The sequence below is a fragment of the Mixophyes fleayi genome, chromosome 7 (assembly GCF_038048845.1).
Source record: "Mixophyes fleayi isolate aMixFle1 chromosome 7, aMixFle1.hap1, whole genome shotgun sequence".
NCBI classification, from domain to species: Eukaryota; Metazoa; Chordata; class Amphibia; order Anura; family Limnodynastidae; genus Mixophyes; species Mixophyes fleayi.
The window spans coordinates 148,975,203-148,999,994 of NC_134408.1; positions in this window are offsets into that span (position 1 = coordinate 148,975,203).

Below are 24,792 nucleotides of genomic sequence, written 5' to 3' on the forward strand. Positions count from 1 at the left end.
TAATCATTGTTATATTTTTAACAATCTTGTAAGTGGGGAAGATTCATCCGGAGGATAAGTAATGACTGTGATTACACACGTACAGTGATTGTGTCGCACAGAATGCCTCTATGTGAGCTGGACGCTCGAGTTTCCATTCTTTGGAAAAATCAAGTTTGATATTTGAAGCTTGTAATAAAATTTGTCTCTTTATGTCTTAGTATTGAACTGAAGCCTTCAAACTAGAGTATTTCAAGGTTGACATTACAAAGCTGCATTTAACGGGTCAACATGACCAATGAATGAAAGATGTTGATAGATGTTATTGATTTGGAACTGAATGTAATTATTCAGCTTTTATCAACATAATAGGCGTCATTTAGAGCTAGAAGAAAAGCAGAAAGGGAGGAAATTTGCACTTTGGAAAAACCAAGTTGCAATGTATCGGCCAGATTTAGAGTACGGATGGGGCGTGTCCTAGCTCAACTCTAAATTGCAGTGTAAAAATAGAGCTGCCCAGTATGTGTGCTACATGCAGAAACAGTCAGTATCTTCCCTGCATGCAAAAATTAAATAAATACTTTTGCACACTTTGCAACAAGGTTTGTCCGGGAGCAAATTTGCAACTTTTTCTGCTTTGCTCTTAATGAGGCCAGGGCCTGATTACCCAGTAGGCTCACTAGGCTGCAGCCTAAGGGGCAATACTTTTTTTGTGTGTGTGTGGGGAGGGGATGCAAACATTTTTGGGGTGCAAAATTGTGACAAGGAGAGGTGTAAACAGAAATTAATTTTAAAATGTAAGAGAATAGTAAAAAGAAAACGTGAAATAAAAATGTAAGGTTTTAATCGTGACGTATTTGTATGGTAATGGCTGAAGAGTAGTCATCCTTGCGCAGGTGCTTAAATGCTTAAGTGAGACAAGGATGGTGAAAAGCTCAGACATGACAGCTTCCTACCCCTTCATACATTCACCCTCAGCAGAGCTCGTTCATGGCTTTGTTCTTCTATACAGTTCTGATTTTAATGACAATAAAATGAGGGACAAAGATTGCTGTGACCCTCTTAAAAAGCCAAATGAATGGGGGTTTTGAAAACAGAGGAGCGTAAACATTGGTGGAGGGCTGGGGTGAAGATGCCGGATTTTAAATTAAGGACAAGTTTATTTTTAACCTTCTGCGTATTAGCCTGACCTGGATGGCAAAGGGGGCGCTATGAGTGTATTAGCCTAGGGCGGCGTGAGCCCTTCATCAGGCCCTGAATAAGGCTCTATGTTGGAACTGAGAATGCAACAAAAATGTGTCTTGTAGATTTGGAAATAAGTTTAAAGCTGGGAAATTGGAACTCATCCAGCTACAAAATGTTGTAGGGAAAGGTGAAATAAGATGACCAAACACTTATAGCTTACAAGGGAACACCTCCCCCTTCCAGCTGTCAGATGAATGGGGGGGTCCTTTGTCTGGGACTTGTGTGGTTCTGGTATAATCCTTTCTATCCACTTCCTGTATCAGTCACTTCTCCAGGGCTGAAATATGGGAGAACTTGGAATTAACACATCGCTTCGCTGAGCCACGTCAGAAAGTTAATTATAATTATTGTTTTATAATTTCCTTCTATCTCTTCCTCGCTCTCCTGCCTTGTTATTCTCTCTAGATGTGTTTCCTGTTTTTCTATCTCTTTTTATGCTTTCATATACGTCTCCATCAAACTCCTCAACTTTCTGACTGTCTCATGGTGTCAGTCACCACAAGTCACTTTATGCTCACCATCGTTCTCTCGTTTTCACTAATCTTTCCATCTCTATAACCTACTCCTCTCGTTCCTTCCCTTTCATGGTAAACAAACCCAGGATAGATGAAAGAGGGGAATCTCTCTTATGCTGGGTACACACTACAGAACATTTCTCCCAATGCGATATTATTAATTATTTTACCAACAACTGAAGTCCCGATCAGCCGATTCATGTGTACACACTATACATGTTTTACATGATTTACCTTCAGATCTGTGCTCTTCATCTATCATAACCATCAGCTGAAAAGATTGTGACCGTGAAAACTCTATGCAGACCTATGGATTCTGCTGGTCGTGAGTGCGTTCACACTGCAGAATTGGAACGACATTGTTCCATCATTTATAGAGATTTTTAGTCCATTTCTAAAATCAAACGATACGGAACTATAAAACATTATCGTGGGAATGTACACACTAATGCGATATCAGACCTAACAGTCGTTTATCGTGTGATTAGCACGATAATTGGGTTCAAAACTTGTAGGGTGTACCCAGCCATAGTCCCACTTAGAGGGGTCGTTCTTGTCTAAAATATGTCTGAAAGAGATACCATCTTTGACCCTAGGGGTAAATGTATCAAGCTGAGTGTTTTTCGGCGGGTTTGAAAAACAAATCAGGTTTTAGCTATCATTTATTTAGTACATTCTACAAAATGATAGCTAAAATCTGATTGGTTGCTATAGGCAACATCTCCACTTTTCAAACCCACCGGAAAACTCTAAGCTTGATACATTTACCCCCTGGTGTCTGTTTATTGTAGGACAGTTCCAATGGAGGAAAATGTGTCTCCTATTAAGATTATAGCTAAAGTTTTCAGAGCCAACTCTATTTTATCTGCTTACAACCTAGTGTACAAAACAAAAATAACGACATAGGACTGGTTGATAAGTCTTTTTTTAGAAAATGATAACATATTATGATTTTTTTTTTGTACTTTCCTTTTTTTTTTTTTAAAAAAAAAAGGTGTTTTTAAATAAAAACAAGTTAGGAAAATAAGATTTACGACGAAGGCGTAACATCCTCAAATTTAGCAGCGGTGGTATAAGGTCCGGCACTCCTTTATTCCAAAGCAAATTATTTAAATCAATAGATTAAATTAGCAAATAAATCATATTGCTTTTGCACGTTTCATATATATACAATTTATTAATATCTTCAAAGCATAAAAGATACCAATCAATAAAAGACGAAACTCATAAAAAAATTCACTTTTGCCAGAGAATATTATGAACACATAGGGCCTGAGTCATTAAGGAGAGCAAAGCATAAAAAAAGGAGTAACATTTGCACCTGGGCAAAACCATGTTGCATTGGAGGGAGAGGTAAATTTAAAATGTGGGGACAGATTTATAGTTGGGGTAGGACATGTCCTAGATCAACTTTAAGTTTCAGTGTAATAATAAAGCTATCAAGTATTTGTGTGCTAGATGAAAAAACAGCCAGTATTTAACTTGTGTGCAAAATAATAAACTAATTTGCACCCCTTGTATTGTAACATGGTTTGTCCCAGAGAACAGTTACTCCTTTTTTGCCTTAATGACTCAGGCCCATAGGGTGTAAAAAAAAGTCTTTAACATTGTAATATATATATATATATATAATCTAAATCACACTAAAACAATAATAATATTCCACTAACTCAAAATTTACTGTATAAGTAATATCTATCTAAGATATGGTATATATCGCTATAATAAATCACAGAATATTTATATGTATGGATTTAATAATAATATAATTATTGTATATATTCCTATACCCCTTTCTTAGTACATTTATCTGTACGTGGTGCTCAGAATATCTCACTTCACTTCTAATCTTCCCTGAAACTTATTTTGCCTTTTTGTTAAAACACATTTTCTTACATGTTGTCAGTTTGCCTTAGTCTCTCCTTCCTGCCTCTCACAGTTGTCACCTACAGGTTACAATAAGTGGTACGTTAGTCACCCCGTAATTAGACATATCGTGGCAGCTGGCATTTCCATCACCCCGCTGCTGAGTGTGCCGATGCAGCCCGGGGACGTCTGTAATTATGAGATTTAATTAATTTTTTGCAGGCAGAAAACATACACTGTGTTAAGTCACTTTGGGTTTCTCCCTTGAATAGAATATGCACAGAATAATAAAGATAAAGACAGTCAGTTAGTGTAGAACTTGCAGGACGACCCAATCCATTCATTGTTTGTGGTTGTTTTTGTAATAAGAGACAACTATATAAATTAACTGAAATTATTAATATTATAGTGAAAGCAGAACATGGTGATACAGGAGTTTGGGGTCTTATGTAGTTTTGGATGCAAGTACATTTGCGTAGTGTAAATTACAAATTTCACTACGCGGGTGCATAAAAAAAACTTGCGCTCAGGGGCAAACGCAGGATTTGTAGAGGGGGGTTTCCACGCCACCAGTAGGCGTGACCAGCATGCATGGGGGCGTGGCTATAATACTAGACAGTGCTTGGCTGCTCTCCAACTCTTCCTATCCCCATAATATACATGGGCAATGCTGCGCGCACTACTGTTAGGTGCAGCTCTCCCTTTTCGAGCAGAGCCGTGTGAAGTGGGGGCAGGGTCCAGCCACCTCAATTATACAGTGCCCCAGGCTTAGAGGGGGGTTTCCAGGCACTAGGACCCCCCCTCGGTTTGCCTATGCGCTTGCTATGCAGAGTCAGTCGTATCCTTTATTACTTCTTACCCTTATAAAGGCGGGCGTGTGAAGGCAAGGGGTGAAAAGTACAATAATTGGTGTGTTCAAGTAAACGGGACACGCTGGAGGGGGCAGGCATTGGAATTTGCCTCCTGGGCCGATCCCATTGTGGGCTACTTTGGACTGGGTCATTTTTTTCCCTTTAAAATGTTCCTAATAGGCTGCTGAGCCGAGTCTCTTCACCCCCCCCCCCCCCAGCTAAATTTTGCTGCCACGTCTGATTGGCTGAATGCGTCTTTTCCCTTCCCACTGACTTAAGCCAAATCATTACTCTGTCTACTGTGTTAGGTTAATAAATATTTTATATATTATGTCAAATTTCGATGATTTATTCATATTACTGGTTATTTGCATTCTGATCTCTGCCAGAAAGACGATTAGCGGCTGTTTTTATTTTATGGTGTTTTATATGAGAGTTATATGCACATTTCTCTTTTTTTTTTTTTTTTAAGCAACCACTGTCCATACTATTATATTGTGCACAATTTGGGTACTGCATTCAAATATGCTAATGCTTTAATACTCACAATGGCCAACCTGCAACATAGACATATACACATCTGTTTGCTGAAGGCATAGACTATTTGTATTGGAGCGATTCAGTTGTGGATGTGTCCAATTCAGCTTTCTACGCAGTATTTCTTCAGACGCGATTTACGTCTGGGTTTTAGACACAAATTGAGTCTGTCGCTGCTTCATGTGCAAATTAAGGTGAATACGAATTAATTATATATAGATCACTCGCTTGTGCCTTTAGGTTGGTAGTTGTCATTGGGGAAATTCACAGATGTTAAAATCTGTAGAAGAAATTGAAGAAAAGAGGGCGCCCAGTGATGAAATATGTTAATCATAAGGTGCACAACAAAGGTGAATAAGTGGATTAAATATAAGAACAGACTGATCTACATTGATCTTGAAGTTCCACAGGCTGCCTTCTCCATGAGCGATGGTAAAACCAGTTCTAGTACCGTAGAATCTCAGAAGAGGAGAATAGAGAATAGAGTGTTGTTATTTTTGTAAAACCTTTAATAATAGGTAGAAATGCAGCTACATTAAAAACATATTGGGCCCTCTGCAGCCAGATCATCATTCCCAATATTCTACAGGGACTAAAACTAAAGTCCCCAATGATTAATCATTGCTAAATCTAAAAGCCCCGTCTGACTTTCAATTCTCTTTGACCTCTCAGAGATGACCACCAACTTCTCTTACAAACACTGGATCCTCTATGTCCTATCCCGGATCTCATACTATTTATCTCTGTTTCACTGTTCCTCCATATCCGCCTCCTCTGCGCTTACTGTGTCAGTCTGAGTATCACAAGGCTCAGTCCTAGATTCTCTGCTCTGATCTATCTCTAACACTTCTCTTGGAAAAATAATAAAACGCCTTTGGGTTTCAGTATCACCTTAAGGCAGGTGGCCCCCAAGTGAGTCTATCCTTCCAGGATCATTAACCATCTATGTTGGTCTATATAACTGGATGTCTTACTTTCATTTCACCTTGTATGTCCTCTTTTTACTTCAAATGCAATATTTCAAAAATTGAGCTGTCACCAGGCAGCAGAAGTTATTTACATAATGTATCAATTTCTGTTAATAATGAAATATTAGTCATAATCATCATTATTATTATAACTATTAATATTATCATTTATTTATATACAAATATAACAGTGCCGTACAGAGAGAATATTTGTCTTTCCCTGGGCCATTGGGGCTTGCTCTCTAAATTGCCTAATTCACACACACACACACACACACACACACACACACACTAGGTTTACAGTTGACAGAAGCCATTTAACCTACCCGTATGTTTTTGGAGTGTGGGAGGAAACTGGAGCACTCGGAGGATACCCACGCAAACACGTGGAGAACATACCAACTCCACATAGATAAAGCTCTGGTCTGGACTCAACCCCCAGATCTGAGGCAGAAGAGCTACAACTGTGCCACCGTGCTGCCCATCATCACCTTCACCAACATCCCCATCATCTTCATCATCATCATCATGATCACCATCACCATCATCATCATCATGATCATCACCATGATCATCATGATCACCACCAACATTGCAATGACCATATTACCATCATCACAATCACCATCAATATCACCATCATGATCACCATATCACCACTACCATAATCATCACCACCATGATCATCATGATCACCACCAACATTACCATCACCATATTACCATCATAACAATCACCATCATTACCAGCACAATCATCACCATCATCATCATCACCATTATCATTACCATCATGATCATCATCATCACCATTATCATTACCATCATGATCATCATCACCACCATCATCATCACCATCATGATCATCATCATCACCATTATCATTACCATCATGATCATCATCACCACCATCATCATCACATCATCACCACTACCATAATCACCACCACCATGATCATCATCACCAGCAACATCACAATCACCATCACTATCACCATCATCATTACTATCATCACCATCATTAGCCTCATTACCATCACAATCATCACCATCTTTAGCCTCATTACCATCACAATCATCACCATCATCACCACCATCATAATTATCATCATCATCGCCACATCACCAATCATAACCATTATGATCATCATTATCATCAACATCACCACTACCACCATCATCATCACCATGATCATCACCACTACCACCATCATCATCATCACCATGATCATCATCACCATCACCACAATCACGATCACTATCACCATCATCATTACTATCATCATCATTACCGTTACAATCATCACCACCACCATCATTATTATCATCACCATCATCATCACCATCGATACCATCATAATCATCACCACCATTGTAATTATCATCATCATGATCATCATCATCACCATCAATACCGTCATAATCATCACCACCATTGTAATTATCATCATCATTATCAACATCATCACCATCATTACCGTCATAATCATCACCACCATCGTAATTATCATCATCACCAACTTTAAGTTTGACTCTTGCTGAGCTTGTGTGCACTTTATTTTAATTGGAAATTCAATGAAACAAATAGTTGGCAAACTTTATCAGAATAGCTATTTTACATATATCACATAACCTTAATTTCAGATAATGGAATGCACACATAAAACCATCGGGTATGCTTTATCTTTAACTGAATGGAGAAAGTTACTTAAAAGGTTTCTCTAGTTTCCTTTTAGACTGGCCACTGGGGGCTCTTTTGCATTGGAGCCTGTAGATGATGGAGTAAATTAATTTCAGATTATTTCTCCATAGTCATAGAACATTCACGGAGGGCTAGTCTCTTTGTGTGAAATGAAAGGGTTCAACATCAGAAAAATGGTCCCAATCCAAAATATTTCACGATTTCCTACACATGCATTTGTTCTATGTCCATATTTAACGGCCAAACCTTTAGATGGCCACTGAGTTATTCACTGATGAATTTGCCCCATACGATTTTAGATGTGAAAAGCTTGTTCTTGTAATTTGTTCTTTTTATTCCATTACCCAAGGTGCTAAGAGTGCCAAAAAATATGAATTTTAAATCCAGACAGATTTTATTTGCTGTAACTAGTCCCGAACAAATGTGCTAGTTTAGCAGTTTTCTTTATCTCTCTGCCCCAATAACAATATTAAATTTCTTCATAGTTTATTGTCTGACCTAATATACCTGAAAGCTCCGCACAATCCATCTTTTGTTGCTGAAGTAGCTTGGAATAAAATGGGAAGTAATGAAGAAGAGAAGTTACATTAAACACATTGTTTCCTGCAGACTCTGAAACATTAAAACTGCCATTTGCATATAAAGCGGAAATCTGAAGGTGTTAAAAGTGTTTCTCAAATCACTAAAACAGAGATAAATTTAGAGTAGAGATAAGTGCATTATTTTCTTCTTCTTCCTGTGTGTGCAATAGCCCAGGAATGTTAATGGAATTTACTGTTTCTTCTACAAATCATGGAACCCATTCTAATCCATTAAATGAAGTTGAACTAATTCTTGAGTTTTGCAGGTTAGAGGCCAGAAGACTGATGCTGTATATTAAACTACGTATATTAATGAGTGTAGTGTACCATTATAATATTATTGCATGGATATGAAAAATTTATAGGCTATGAAAATAAATGTTTTTTGTTTTTTTTTCTATATTTTGTTGCAATCACCCTGTAAAATATATTAGCGGAGATGGAAGAGTTCTCTGCACTGGTGCCACCAGCTGATCCGCTTTAAATGAAAACAATTGGCCCCAATAGCAGCTCTCCATCGGCAACGTCGGACTGCAGTTTAGGCATCACAACAAGTAGTGCACACCTACCTCTGACATATGTAGACCAAATAATTATATACCTAGGATCAAAATTTTGTCCATTCTCCCCACTTTCTTCTACAACCCGACCACCAGAAGGAAAGTCCATCATCAGCACAACCCCAGACACTTTTAGACCGTATTGAAAGAAACGCAAGTCGCTTATCGGTTGAATTATAAAATAAATGTCACCAAAATGCCCCTAAGAATCTTACCTAATCAATAAAGACTATTGACACTTGTTTGGTCACAAAATGTTATTGAAAATAAATTACTTAAAGTGGTGGCAAATAAAAAGCACGGCCAATCAGCTAGCAGCCATTTCTATACCAAAATTGTGGCAACCAAAATCTTACTCTGACACTTTTAGGCAGCGGAGCTCCACTCTCCCTTGTTTGGCTCAGTAGCTGGGACTCATCCAAAAAGGTATTGCTCCATAACTACCCAAGGGGGTGTGTAACTAATGACGAACCTTCCTTCTAAGGGGTACTACTCCACCACCACCGAAATGGGTTATTAATGGCTGCTGATTGGCATGTCTTTCTCCCCCCCAAAGACCGTTCTGAAAGAAACATTATTGCTTATACAATAATTAAAAATTGAATGACTAGGTGAAATTTTCAGTTGTAAGAGAGAGAAACCAGTCTATGCACATCTTTCTAAACCCTCCTCAGCTCAGACCATAGCCCAAAACAGAACTAACAGACCCAGTAATATTAACTCTTGCAGAACTCAACTTTCTTTTCCTTCTGTTCCATTGGACAGGTGTTAGACCACAGTGATGATCCATTTTATATTCTCTCTGTACAATAGGTATCCCCCAGTATTTGGTTCCTGCAGTCATTTATATAAAGCTGTCTGAAGATATTATAAAACAGATTTGTACGAGATTGATTTTGATAGATTTATTCAAGCTGCTATAGGAACATGGCACACCTCCGACATAATGCTAAATGTGGCGAGTAGGTTTTATTTTCGGCTCTGCTGAAGTCTAGGTTATATTTCATGCTGGGAGCACTGTGTATTATGTCTTGGGTTGGAAATCTCCAGTGTTTCGGTGGGTGCTATGGGAGAGCCACTCTGTGTTTGAACAATTATCAGAAGGGAGTGGAAAATGTTCTAATATCGATCAAATCTTGGCTAAAACTGGTGACATTGCCAATGTTTTCGATTGGTTACAGGTTGGTCTAGCCTAGTAAATGTTCTAATGCTCCGATTGGTTACAGGATGGTCTGGTCCACTGAATGTTCTAATTCTCTGATTGGATACAGGATGGTCTAGTCCACTGAATGTTCTAATGCTCTGATTGGATACAGGATGGTCTAGTCCACTGAATGTTCTAAAGCTCTGATTGGCTGAAGGATGGTCTAGTCCACTGAATGTTCTAATGCTCTGATTGGTTACTGGTTGTTCTAACTCCATCTTATTGGAGTTTAAAGATATTGGCGATTCCTTTTTACCATTAAAATTGCATGTTCACCTCTACTGTGGGTATATTAAAGTGTGCTATATTATGTGAGGGACACTTCTCCTTTGGACTAAACAAATATTTTGCTGTATATTCTGTTCTTTATTACCATTTTAGCACTTATACTGCAGCAGGGAAAAGTGAGAAAATTGTCAACAAATATAGAGAACAATCTCCCAAATATGTATCAATTTTCTTTCATTTAAAGGGATGGCACACCCCAAAAAATAATATAGCATAATACACCAAGGAAAATGTCAATGACTCCCGTGGATTTTCAAATACCAAGGTTAAGTAAAGAATGCAGGACAGGAGCTAAATTGGGAATTTGTATTTTCTGGGTTCACATAAGGGGATCATAATCCCTGAAAACAACCCCATATATAACATTTTAAGGTGAGTTTGCAAATGCACATGGTAGGTCTCATTTAAAGTTAGGAGTAAACATAGCTTTAAGGTACAATTGTGTAGGTTGGCAAAACAATGTGGCTCTGCGGGGGTGGGGTTTAGGGCAAATGCGCATACAGATTTAGAGTTGGAAGGGGGTGAGTCCTAGCTCAACTCTAAATCACAGTGCTAAAATAAAGATGCTCAGTACTTGTGTGCTAAATGCAAAAAATTAAAATTGCCTTTGCACCCCTTAAATGCAACATGGTCAGTCCCGATGCAAATTTGCTCCCTTTAGTGCAATTTGCTGCTAACACTAAATGAGTCTCTATTCTCCATTTTTAATTCATAATGTATGTCCTTTTCATCCAAAAGATTTCTTGGCTCGTTCAGCCTTCATTCATTTCACTGAGGCCATTTTATCTTCTTGCCTGCATTGATTAACTGGGGGCTGTATTAAAAATGACACTTTTACATCAGTTTGGTACTTAAAATAATGAGTTTGGGTACTTGATATACAATGCTAATTACAAAGTCTATGGATAGACAAACCTCCGCATGATTTAATATGTCTTCTTAATGTCTCGCTATTATTTATATATATATTTTTTTTTCTTTTTACCTAGGCAAAGCTTTTCTTTTTGATAATCGCCAATTAGCAACTGTGACAGTATTTTTTTCTCTCTGACATTTGATGAGAATTGAAGTCCTGGCAGGTTAGAGATTTCATGAAAGCCCTCTAGTTAATAACTGCAATATTCAGAGCAGAACTAATAGGTCTCTCTTGGAATGGATTCCGCTGTTTCTGAGTCCCGATTCTCCCAGGGCCAGAAGAATTTCATTTATCTGAGCAGAAACACTTTGCCGAGATATTGCGAGGCAGTAATTATTCTGTGCTGCCCCTGGACGCAGGAACACAAGTGTTTATCACAAAGAAATCGAACAGATTTACGTTGCAAATATCTTGGTTATTTGTACTCTTCACACAGATGCCTTTCAGAAAGAAAATACAGCCATATTCACCAACATGATGCAGATTGCAAATGTGAGCTGTAAACAGCAATCAAGTAAACTTTCGTCGTACTTGCCAAGTTTTGAAAAATCATTTCAGGGAGATTGTGCTACAAAAAAATGTCCGCAGCTCTGTTACACTGAGGACACTGTTTAGTGGTATCAAGGATTAAAACTGGAGCAGTGTCTGTCTCGCTCACTCTTTCTCCCCTCCTCTCTTTTTTACCCCCTTCTATCTTTCTCTCCTGCCTTCTCCCTCTTTCTCCCCACCCCCCCCCCTCTTGTCAATGGAGCTTTCCTCTTTGTGTGCTACCTATATAACACTGTACATTATGGGACTGCAGATTTAGAAGACCAAGCCTGCCAGACCTATTAATTTTTTCTATTTCAGCAATGACAATTAGTAATGGAGCAATGGAACTCTCCTGAATGTCACTGGAGACTTTGAAGAACACGGCTACCCCTCCTCTTTCTTTTCTACCTATGGCGCTGCCCAACTGCTCTACACACTGCCAAAAACTGTGCTACCCCTTCTGTGTCCCTCCGTGAAATTACTCTGGATCGCCGTGGAGGGCGGTAGTTATAAAAATCCAAAACTCGCGAGATCCAAGATCTGACAACTTAACGATGACCTTTTGCCTCGTTTTCAATTCCAAGGCCCCGCGAAAGTTTGGGTGTGTTCAGTTCTTGGGGAACAGAGCCTGAGCATCTCTAATTAAGTCACTTTGGATTTCTAAAATCATATTATTGCTTATAACATTGCTTTATATGTTCACAGATCTCCTTAGTGGATTCTCATCCTTATAATTTACAGGAGGGAGTGCATTATCCCACATATAATTTACACTTGCATGAACTGACACATGTATGGCCTTACCCTAATTGGTCAGTGCTTTGTCTCTTGCAAACTGCAGATTCTACAGCCTGGAAGTTCAAGACTTTGTTGTTTTGTGATAGCGCTGCGCACACTTGAGGCCACATTCCCTGGCCACCACTGGCTCCTGGAAAAGATAGAAGTGAAAAAAATAAATTTTACAGGGTTACCGGAGGCTGTTTTCAATCCCAATAGGACACAGGTAGCTGAATAGCACTTGTCGAACCTAAAAGACAATATCATTTAATAATTTTTTTTCAAAGGATTATTACCACGTTAACTCTATTTTATGTTCCAAACGCCCAAGAAAATTTAAGCAAATATATAACATTTAGCAATATAACCAAAGTTACTGAATACATAGCATTCATTCTACATAGTGAAAGTTTGCAATGATTTGTTTTTTCAGTTTTTAGTTTATTTGTAGTATCATCATTTATTTATAAAGCACCAATCATATTATGCAGCACTGTACAGAGAATATGTAATCATTGACATCAATTCCTGTCCCAATGGAGCTTACAATCTAACTCCCCTACCACACACAGACGCGCGTCCATATAGTCCATAGACAATTAACCTGCCAGTATGTTTTTGTAGCCTTTTAACCTGAAACATATAATTACAGTTCTATACACATATTTTATTTGACAATATCCACATGAATTCAATTTCGGATACAAGAGACGAGGACCCAAGACGTTGATTTACGCTTTGGGGAAGGGAAATGTACCCAAATAGACTGAAGGTACAATCAATCGTCCTTCCTATCACAAACGACAGTTATTGTCAATAAACTAAATCAAAGTTATTACAGGGGAGGGTAATTTGACGGAGAGAAGTAAAGAAAACGGGGCCCTATTCAAATGTGGTAAATTATACAAACAGGTCCGTTTTCAATTTCCACAATGTTATAAATTTTATCTTTTCACATCCACCAAGCATCGCATCCAGGCGGTTGAATGAAATATTAGCAATAGAAAAATCATTCTAGTTAGTCTCAATTCAACCTCAAACTTTAATAGAAATAGCCTGTCGTTTTTGATTAAGTGCGATATCACTGATGAAACCTTGAGTTTTAACTCAGGGAGAGAGAAAATTGCATAGTCTCTATGAGGCAGGAATTCCACTTTAACGTCACGTCGACTGTCAGAGACTCACTCGTAATGTCTGCGCAAAACAATTTACCTTCGAAGAAAAATAAAAGTGGTGCTTTCAAAGTATTTAACTTTTTTTTTTCTTGCAAGGTTAAACTAGCTGTTAAGATCTGTCAACATTTTATCCTTCTCTGATTGCAATTCTATCTAGATGGGGGGGGTGGGGGCGATTTTTTGTTTGCAAATGAAGTATGTTTAGAAAAATACTTCAGTGCAGACGGTTAGTTTTAATTAAGACACCAATTAGGACCTATTTACATGTATTTCCATTCATTATGTATTTGGAATTAAACCAGGGGTAAAATACTGCAAATATCCACATAATTGGTTTCTATACCATACCTTCTATGATATTCACATATCCAAATATGGAGCATAGGGCAAACAGGGGCGAGGGGGGGGGGGGGGGGTAGTCATATTCCTAGGTGCAATGGGTATACAAATACACCTGAACATGCAAGGTTAGTAACAATATAGATATGTGTTATTTTCTAACAATTTGATGTGTTAAGTTACTGAAGTAACAACAGTTTGAGTAGCTTTTGTAGCAAATACTTGTTTGTGTACAATGCAAAGCCATCTGTGCTTGTCGATGCTGGGGACAGTCTGGGGACATAGCCTCACAAAATGAAATGACATTACACAATCGATCTGTAGAAATTGCTTGTGTCAAATTATGAAGAAGTGGAAACATCACACAACTAGATGCAACTGCCCTACAGCGAGACAGACATGATATAAAAAACATTGACTGGCCCACCAGCTGCACCTGAGAAGTACAACTTCTCCAATAAAGCCCCCTGCTCAAAAAAAGGCAAAACAAAATCATTATACTGTGAAGGAAGGTTTAATGGATCATAGACTATGTGAAAGCAATGAAGACCAGAGAGGTGGATGACTGCTAATTCTCCATCACCTACAACCTTACAAAGAGTCAAGAGATTTTTTAGAAATGAGAACCATTGTGTAAAATGTCAGTCGCCATTACAAGCCAATAATCATTGTCTTGGAATTTTTTTTAGAGGTCATGGATACAAAGTGTATAGTGTGTGCACAAAGGATCAGTCAATATTCCCAGGGAACAAGCCAACACAAGGGTAGGCATCTTAGAAGAAACATGGAAGACTTGACAAACCAGATGGCAGTTCCAAAAATAAAAATTAACTCTTTAATTGTTCATCTAGAATTGTTGTCCTTGCTGATGGCGATGAGGATGATAATGTAGATATTGATCATTATAGGACAGAAGCTGGACCTGATGAGACTTTTGAAGTGGAAACTAAGTTCTCTGTCATCATCAAAGTTTGTAATAATTGGAAAGAAAGATTCCAAAACCAGTCGCTGCTATCGCAGTCAGACATCACTGCAGCAAGTATTAAGCAGAAGTACAACACGACACATCCCAGAGCAGTCGGCCTGAGCTCGACCTCAGCAAAAATTCTAGTTATAGAAACAATGCCTTTCAAGTTTGTTGAATGTGGCTGAACCCAGAACTGATGGTTTGTGCAGAACTGTAACAATTGTCTTCGGTGGAGAGCCCTGGGGTGATGGATACATATGTTAGCCTGGTCTAACGCTGGCCAAACAGAGGTGCGGAGTCTAAGGATCCCCCCTGCCTTCACCAAGAACCGCCGCAAGGCAGGATGGACTTTGGTAGCTAGGAACACGTAGGTCGCAGACCTCTGATCAGCCACTAGGCATAACACAGCGGAGAGACAGGGAAATCCAAAAGCAGGACAGCTAGCCGAGGACTGATACACTGGCAATAGTGAGGTACAAAATCGTGATCCGAGAGAGTGGTCAGAACAAGCATGGACTGGTACACTATGGGTTAACAGGCCGAATCACAATCCAGGAAGGAATTACATGGAGAACCAAGATCAGCAGCAATACAGCATAACAGGGAGTCAGTCTGGATATGAATACCTGCTGTTCTGACAGTGCTGCAGTGACAGAGTGAGCTTTATATGCTGTGCAGGTTTAAATATGCCGCCTCCCAGCCACAGCCATGTGACCGTCCAAACCAGGAAGTGCTGAGGAAGTGCAGAGACAGAGGAAATCAGCAGCACAGGAGTGTGGAGCAGGTAAGTTTGTGACAAGAACGAAGATTGCATTGTAAGCTGTACATGCATTATACCAACACAGAGTGGACAAGCTCAAAGTTGGTTTGTACTCAGGTTCATTCCACTACAGATATTATTAAGATTTATTTATATATTACCAGAATATTCTGTAGCGCTTTACAATTTGAAATAAACACAGTAATAAAACAATACTGGGTAAAATAGACAGAGATAAGATGACCCTGCTTGCAAGCTTACAATCTATGAGACAATAGGAGTTTGATACATGAGGTTAAATGCTACATATTGCATGTTAGTCCAGCCAGATGGCAAAGGTAGAGTATAGAAAGAAACATATGCAAGTCTTAGGTGAACTGTGTAGAGGCTGGTAATAGGGTATCCTTGGGAGCATAAGAGGGTGGTTGAGGAATATTATAAGCTTGCCTGAAGAGGTGGGTTTTCAGAGAACACTTGAAGGTTTGTATACCAGAGGAAAGTCTTATTGTGCGAGGGAGGGAATTCCTCAAAGTGGTTGCAGCCCGAAAAAAGTCCTGTAACCGAGAATGGGAGGATGTGATGAGAGTGGAAGAGAGACGCAGATCTTGTGCAGAACGGTGGTGTCGAGTTGGGAGATATTTTGAGACAAGTGAGGAGATGTATGTCGGTGCAGTTTTATTGACGGCCTTGTATGTTGGTAGAAGTTTTACATTGAATTCGTTAAACAACAGGCAACCAATGTAGAAACGAACATGTTGCCAAGTTAGTTTGGACAGAGTAGAATTATCAATTGAATATCATTGCTGCCTTAATAAAATAGATGCGATAATTAGAAAAAATCACAGTTCTAAAGATGACATTTTCCCTTTTACCGAAATTGGCTGCAGAGTAACACATAAAACTTGCTCTAATTTTTAACACCATGAAATCATCTTTGAGTTATAAATGAAAAGGAAACTTTGAAAGATTGAGTATTTAAATGTAAATTGTTTGAAATGTCAGAATAGAGGAAATCTCCAATGTAACAAGATTAAAAGGGCAACTTAAAATAAAATATACAAATCAATTGTATTTTATTTAACATGTTTATTTCTAATAACAATACAAAAATAGAGTGAAAAGGTCAATGTCTAGCAGTAAATACTGCTAATAATATTTATAGACCGCAGAACTTCGCCAAGTGATCCCGGAGGCTACTCATAAACAATTCTTTAAACCATGGAGAGTGGAAAAGTCACATTTAATTTAAAATTATGCTACATCAAATGTCCAGAGTTTTATTATGCATAGATATTTGTTCTTGTTCCTTCACATGATCTGGGTATCATCAATTAGAGTGTAAGCTCTATGGGTTATGCTATCGTCGAGCAGAATAAGAGCAATATACCAGGAATTGTAACTTATCCAGACAAAAAGGGCCTGGTTATTATTTGGATGTAAGTCAAATTGCTTGTTGTATCTTGCATGAAATAGCTCTGCGCATGCGCCCAAACGGAACATACGCCAATGAACGCAGTTGCATCCAACTCATCTCTGAATGCAAATGACACTTACGGCTGCCTACGACTTCAAGGTCGGAACATGGGTGTGAAGGAGCGGATGGACATAGGCAATGTACAGTAAGGGCAATGGGCTGAGGGTGTTTCCTACACCAGGGGATGGCTGGCAAATTGTAGCCCGGTGGTCAAAACTTGATTTTGCAGTCTGTTTTAATGGGAAAAAATTCAGGAGGCCCAATGACTCAGCCCAAGGTAGTTCACTATGGGACCGACCCGGGGTGTCGGCACTCCCGGCACCACCCTGCCCCTGTTCGTCCGTCGCAGTCCGATTCGAGTCATTGGTGTTTCCTAAATACGCCTGGTTACAGCCGTATCATTTGCCCCAGCTACAGGGCAAATGTAAGTCCCGACTGATAGTGACTACTGTCACGGCATCATCTTTGTATTAATAAGTACACTTATGTGTGCCACTAACGAGCACAGAACATTTGTATGCAAGCAACAGAATATAAAAACAATTTGTATGTAGAGTACGCTTTAAAAACATTCTAAATTTACATAGTTACTTTTCGATTTATTTTTTTAGATATATATATATTTTTCAAAACAGTTTTATTGACGATTATAATATTAACAGTTGTTCATTTAATTATAGAATATTTTTCGTATACATTCTCATGGGACTAGATATCGCTGAAATGATTGTACGTATCCTGTACCAGGTTTTGACTGTCCACGTACAGCCAGAAACGTGTAAGCAGGTCGCACTTACACCGTTCTCCAAATGGAAACGTATCTTGGGATCCACTTGTATTTGAACATGGTCATATGTGCGGTTTTTTTAAATGCAAGTTGCAATCAGACGAAGATGAATCAGCCCCAATATGTTTAATTACAAAGATGAGTAAAACATATCAGAAAGATTTAATATTGTTTAGATTTTGGCTGATTTGGCTGGCTGAAGTCAGTTATTGTTGATTCTAACGGACGATGAACATTCATTGGGTTTATTCGGTCAGCATTATTATGGTGTGATCGTGTCTGGTTTTATTGGCTGTCATTGGAGGTAGGACATAAACTGCCATACAAATTTATTTCATATCAGCCGATCTGTTTTTAAGCCTATGGGTTGTTTTTTACTTGAACTACTAATACCCACATGAGACCAGTCTTGTTATATTTAGGATTTTACTAATTGTTTTTTACTTTGAGCTATATATGTTATCACTATTTTAGCAATACATTTTTATGTTTTATTTTTAACTATTCCCAGTCGTACAAGTGATGTCTGCCATAGGAAAGCCAATTTTACGAGCCACTATATTTTTAATTAAATAAGCGCTGTTTGTTTCTATTCTGGTTATCCAATAGGCTGACCAGTCTGCAGCATAGGATGCAAGGCTTGTTTTGGGCGGCACGGTGGCTCAGTGGTTAGCACTTCTGCCGCGCAGCGCTGGGGTCATGAGTTCAATTCCCAACCATGGCCTTATCTGTGTGGAGCTTGTATGTTCTCCCCGTGTTTGCATGGGTTTCCTCTGGGTGCTCCAGTTTCCTCCCACACTCCAAAAACATACTAGTAGGTTAATTGGCTGCTAGCAAATTGACCTTAGTCTCTCTCTCTGTCTGTCTATGAGGGAATTTAGACTGTAAGCTCCAATGGGGCAGGGACTGATGTGAATGAGTTTTCTGTACAGCATTGCGGAATCAGTGGCGCTATATAAATAAATAAGGATGGTTGTGACACGAAGAGGTATAATCTGAATATCATTTTAAAATATAAGAGAATAGTTCTTCTCCAAGGTAAAAAGACATGAAAGAAAATTGTAGCAATCTTGATATATTACTTTGGTAAAGGCTAAAAACAATGAGTTGGGGGGGGGGGGCGAGGATAAGCATCTAGGAGAAACAAGAGATTGGCGCAAGCGCCCTTTCACAGCTTCACCCTCGGCAGCGATCATTCACACCTCTGTTCTGCTATACATTTCTGATTTGTATGGCAAATGAAATGAGTGTCGAAGATTGCTGTGACCCTTTTAAAAAGCCAAGTGGAGTTGAGTTTTGAAAGCTCGGGATCGTAAACATTGGTGTTGATGGGGGGCTTAAAGAAGCCAGATTTTAAGTTAAATACAAGTGGAAGGTGAGAGGGGGTCTCTGACCCTGACCCCTTAATCAGGCCCTGAGACAGAGCCACGATATGGTTGTCACCAACATCCCCTCCCCCGACTTTTCACTTGACTTCTCGACTCTTATTCTATGTTACCTTGTGTCTAAGATCTTATATATATACGTATGTGTGTGTATGGGGAAATTATATGGTAAGATCACTCTCTGAAACTTTCCCTGATTGCACATCCCTGCTTGTGGTGTGAAACAGCCTCCTACACCGACCGAAGATACCACTGGACTAAGCAGTTTTTCTGTCTTTAATAAATATACCATATTTTTATATATTATTTCCATCATGTCATCAAAAAATGTTAAACATTAAAGACTAGGTCACAGGAAAATAAAAAAAAGTTTACAGGGTTGTTCCTCCAAACATAAAGTTTAGGGATGTATATAAAATAAAGTCTTGTGTCAGCTGCGCTAAAGAATGACATTAAGGTATATCTGTTGCACAACATTTCTTTTCCAATCCCTGCTAAATCTATGACTATTGGACCTTACAAAAATAACTCCTTATAACACTCCGCCGTGTGATGAACTCAGCTATCTGTGGAGTATTCTTCAACTTTCTCAATTTCTCAGTTCAAAAGATCCATTTCTTGCGAATCGCTGTAGCTGTGAGTAATAAAACAAAAAAGCCGACTGCGTTTGTTATTTTTGATTTGGAACGTTCTGCAGATTATTTTGCTATCCCAATAAAACCTACATCATCCTGGTCGTTCTGTAAGTATATCATCGCTCCAGTAATTGTGCTGACTCATGTAAATAAACCGGGAAACTATTTAAAATATTTATAACAGGAAACCAACAAATGGAAACATTTTTGTTCATGATAATGTTATTTTAGAATATATTATTGATATTAATCGTGCAATAATGAACTGCATTTTGTTTGCAGAATCAGTCAGAATCAGTGTTATTAATAATGGTGCATATTTATTTTTTTATTTTATCGCGTTTGTTGTTTTTTTTTATTTAAGTGGTTTAGCTGCAGCCTTTGTTACTGGACAGATATTCTACGGAAACTCTGATATCCTTTAATCCATGGTGATTTCCATTTAAGGCTTTCACATAACTGTCAAACATTTTATCTGCAGATATATCTCCTCAAAGACATGTTTTATAGTCAATGTTTTCATTACATCTTCCAACAAGCCGGTTGTCAGCTTCACATTGTATACTGCCGCACAATTCTCCAAAGAGACCATCATAATTGAATATAAAAGTCTAGACAAGACGGAAACAACATTTGCTCCCATTTCTGCAAATGCTTCTAATACAACAGGCTGGTGAGCAACTTTCTGTTACATTTCCCATCATTTGAACTTTTTTCCTCTGTTACAGCGTATGAACCCGACATTATGGTATAAATATGTTGCCGCTTTTCACGCAACAGATTTCACAAGTCTATTCTCACAGCTTTCGGCGTTGACATCAGAAGGTCAAATAATGCGACAATGAAACTTTTAAATGCGCTAGAAGTCTTTAGAATCTTTCTAGAGAAGTGTTAAAATGTAAAAAAAAAGTCAGGAATCTGAATGGTGGAAATTTGGGAGCAATTTTAAGATGCTCTTCTATAAAATTGTGTATGCATGTATCATGCATAATATAACATACATATAAAATAGAGATAATGTATTCTGTGCTGTAGATTATAAGGATATTAAGCCACTAACAAGAAGTTATGTGACCTTTTACAGGCAGTGGGACTGGTTTCTAATATCCATTTATAAATTAAACAGTACTTAGGTCTTAATATACTTAAATAAGTGAATAAAAAAATATCCCCTGCATGATGCATTCAAGCAGTGCATAAATAAACATTACTACGATGGGCAGCGATGCATATTTAGCGGCACAGCATATTATTGATGCATAGACCCCCATATTTAAAATGGGACTTGTGCCCTAAATCAGCAGTTGAAAACTCAGTTATGACTGTTGCTTCTATTCGGCAGACACTCTTTAGTGCCATCTTTGTGGTTATGGAAACTGTTGAGTGCAATGGCTGTTTATATGGTTACATTTGTCACAAAGGAGTGCCACAATGTGTCTGCCAAATGGCAGTAGCAGATATGGCTGAGTCTTCAAGTGATGATTTCGGGGAGAAGTCCTATTTAAAACATCAGGCGTTAGACCAGTAAGTTGAAGTACCAGAATAATGACTTAATGAGGCAAAATATATATTTTTTTAATCTTTCAGTGGAGTTACTCTTTAAAAAAACAAATGCACACAGGACTTGTGCATTGAATCATTGAATATTTTCACTATACACAACTCAGTAACACACCTAAATGTGAGGAGCACATTGGTAGCTAGGTATAGAAGGGTTTGTATATAGACTGTGACACATATTTCTGATCTAAGTGACATAGAATTTAAATATTTCATGTCATTTTCTACAACAACGTTATTACTAAAGCACAGGAAACGGCTACTTGCTATGCATATATTATAAACAGCATTGAGGAAGCCTTTGTCACTGACTTTATACAGGGGGTCGGACTAAACATTTCATTAAGAGTAATATTCTGGATACTTTTGTTTCTTTCTATGATTTTGTGCATTTTATTGTAAAAAAAAAAAAGCCTCTGGGCAGTCAACCACACAACTTATCTTATTTTATTCTTCTTTTGGAGTTTTCACTGTAATACCAATTTATTGAATGAGATTATCATAGTATATATATATATATATATATATATATATATATATATATATAGTAACAAATATAGGCTTTTAGCTGGCAATATACAGAGTAAGAATGCAAAAACAGTAAAACATTTGTGCAGCAGTGCACCTAGATTAAAGATAAACAGGTGGAAGACATATGCTTTTGAAAGTGTCTTTTCCCACAGCAAACTGACAGGGTGTGCCTGAAATAAGAGGAAACAGAGCAGCTGCTGGAAGTTCCCTTTTATAGGGAAGGTGGGTGTGTCACCTGCCCATCAAGCTAAGGCTGGGGGAGGAGTGTCAGGTGTAAAAACTTTGTTCACTGTTTAGTGTAACTAATGCTGGATTTATTTTTGCTTAGTTATTGGTTTGGGTTGTAGGAAACTGTGTGGAATATGTATGGTATCAAATAATTTTACCATCCTGACATTAAACTAAGTAAAATGCAAAAAGTTGTTTCCGTATGCCCTTCTTACAATATATATATATATATATATATATATATATATATATATATATATATATACATATATATATGTGTATCTTTTCTCATTTGCTGTGGTTTTTAATCTCATTGGTTACTAATCTTAATTGATTGTTTTATTTCCAGATTTTTTTTTTTTATAGTTAAATAATTTTATTTTACATAATGGGTTACATCTATGAAAACTCATTCACAGGTAACTGTGAGTGTCGCCTATAGAAACCAATCAGATTTTGCTTACATTTTACAAACCAGGCATCTCCCCCTTTCCATGCTGTTATCTGTAGAACAGGAGCCCATACGAGCTCTCCAATGTGGTAATCTAGCAGAATCTTTATCCACCTTATCTTGTTACATTTGCATTGAAGACTTTTGTAACTGGCTACATAGTGTCACATTTTTTTTTAAATATCTATAGTTGGAATACACTAGATAGTAATCACTGGATCAGTACGGCTGCACCATTCGGTATATTTTGTCAGTGCTGGGTTTGCGGCACATAAAGGACCTCTTCTCACACACATGTTCTGTAAAGCACTGACAGTGAAACATTGATCTAGGCCGATATCATGATGCTCCCTTTTTTCTCCAGCGTTCTCAAATCCATTATAACAATTGAATTGCATCCTGAAGCAACATCAAGAATCCCAGCTTCACTCGGAAAGCATTAAATGGTCCAATTTAATGCCAGAAATGGTCAGTTTCTGAGCTCAGTACGCAGGGCCACTTTAACTGCTCCCAGACGCACTAGTACTTTAAAACTGACATTCCATTTTTCGAGAGTGATTAATCACTTTACTGGAGGTGCCAACAATATGTTACTTTGTAATTGCAAAGTACTGGAGGGATTCAGGTTTGTGCTGTGGAAATAGAAGATGTCTTTTATCTCCGGGGGGCAAAGCCTGTGTCTCTCACTAAAGAGATCACATTGACAGAGTTAAAATCACCAGGTGACAATCAATAGCATTATTACCATCCTGTTTTGTCATCTACTTTTTGATTATTTTTGTCTTAAAGGTGAAGTATTAAAAAACAATAAATAGACCATTAGTAATGTTATATAAAACAAATTCTTCTCAATTCTCTATGGTCTAAAAAAATGCCCATTTCACATATTTTATTTTCTGTGTAAGCACCTATTGTATTATTATTATTTTTTTCTTTTGAATATAGAACACATTGGACTTACAGTATTTTCTCAGCAGCTTTATAATAACTGAACAATCCCCAGAGACTGGTCATACAAAGTTGTTCTCTAATTATGCTACGATACAGCGAGGTTTGTTACACAGCAACACAATTGTCCCTATTATTAAATGCAATTTGAGCGCAGTAAGCAATGACTTCGACTTGTCACATTATATCGCAGAGTGGGCTGCAATTCTGTGTTGTCCACCGAACACCCGGGGTATAGTAAGGTGTGATGTACAGAGATAGAGTTTGTTGCTGAGATGCTGCAGCGCAATTCTGTTTTAGTAATAGAGCATCAGGCTTTAGGGATTAATTATCAATGGGGCCCTGAAATGCTGTGAATTATACACAAGTGTCTATTGCATACATAGGTAGATGCCCAAATACCGCTTTTGGAAACCAGCCCAGAAAAATTGCCCGGCTTCTTCTTTCTTAAGACTGAAGTGGGTATACTGGAAAGCATAAAATATTGCTTCAAAGTCATCATCATCATCATCATTTATTTATATAGCGCCACTAATTCAGCAGCGCTGTACAAATCCCGCCTACTATCACTTTAGCGCTACCCCCTACAGGTACGCATTTTAAATGGGAGTTTTCCAATGGTCCTCAGGAACCAGTCATCTAACTTCATGCACCCGCGTATCATATAATCCATTCCTCCCTCCCTCCCCCTATGTGTGTGCCCACCTCCCTCTATCTCCCTTATTGGCACGTGTCACATGGGTCACGTACCACGCGACAAGCGATGCCCCATGAAGAATCTGCCTCTCCTGCACAGCACAGATGGAAAAAGGTAATTGGAGGGAAGAAAAGGGGTCTTAATGTAATGTGGGCAACAGGTGGCCTATAAATGTAATGGTGGAACGTGGGTGGGGGGCTAATTATTTAATGATGGGTGATATAACTTTATTTGTGGGGTAGTGGCGGGGCTAGTTCATTTAATAGCGGGGTCTAATTATTTAAGGTGGGGTTATGGGACCTTTAATTTAATGCTGGGGTGGTTTTGGGGACTATT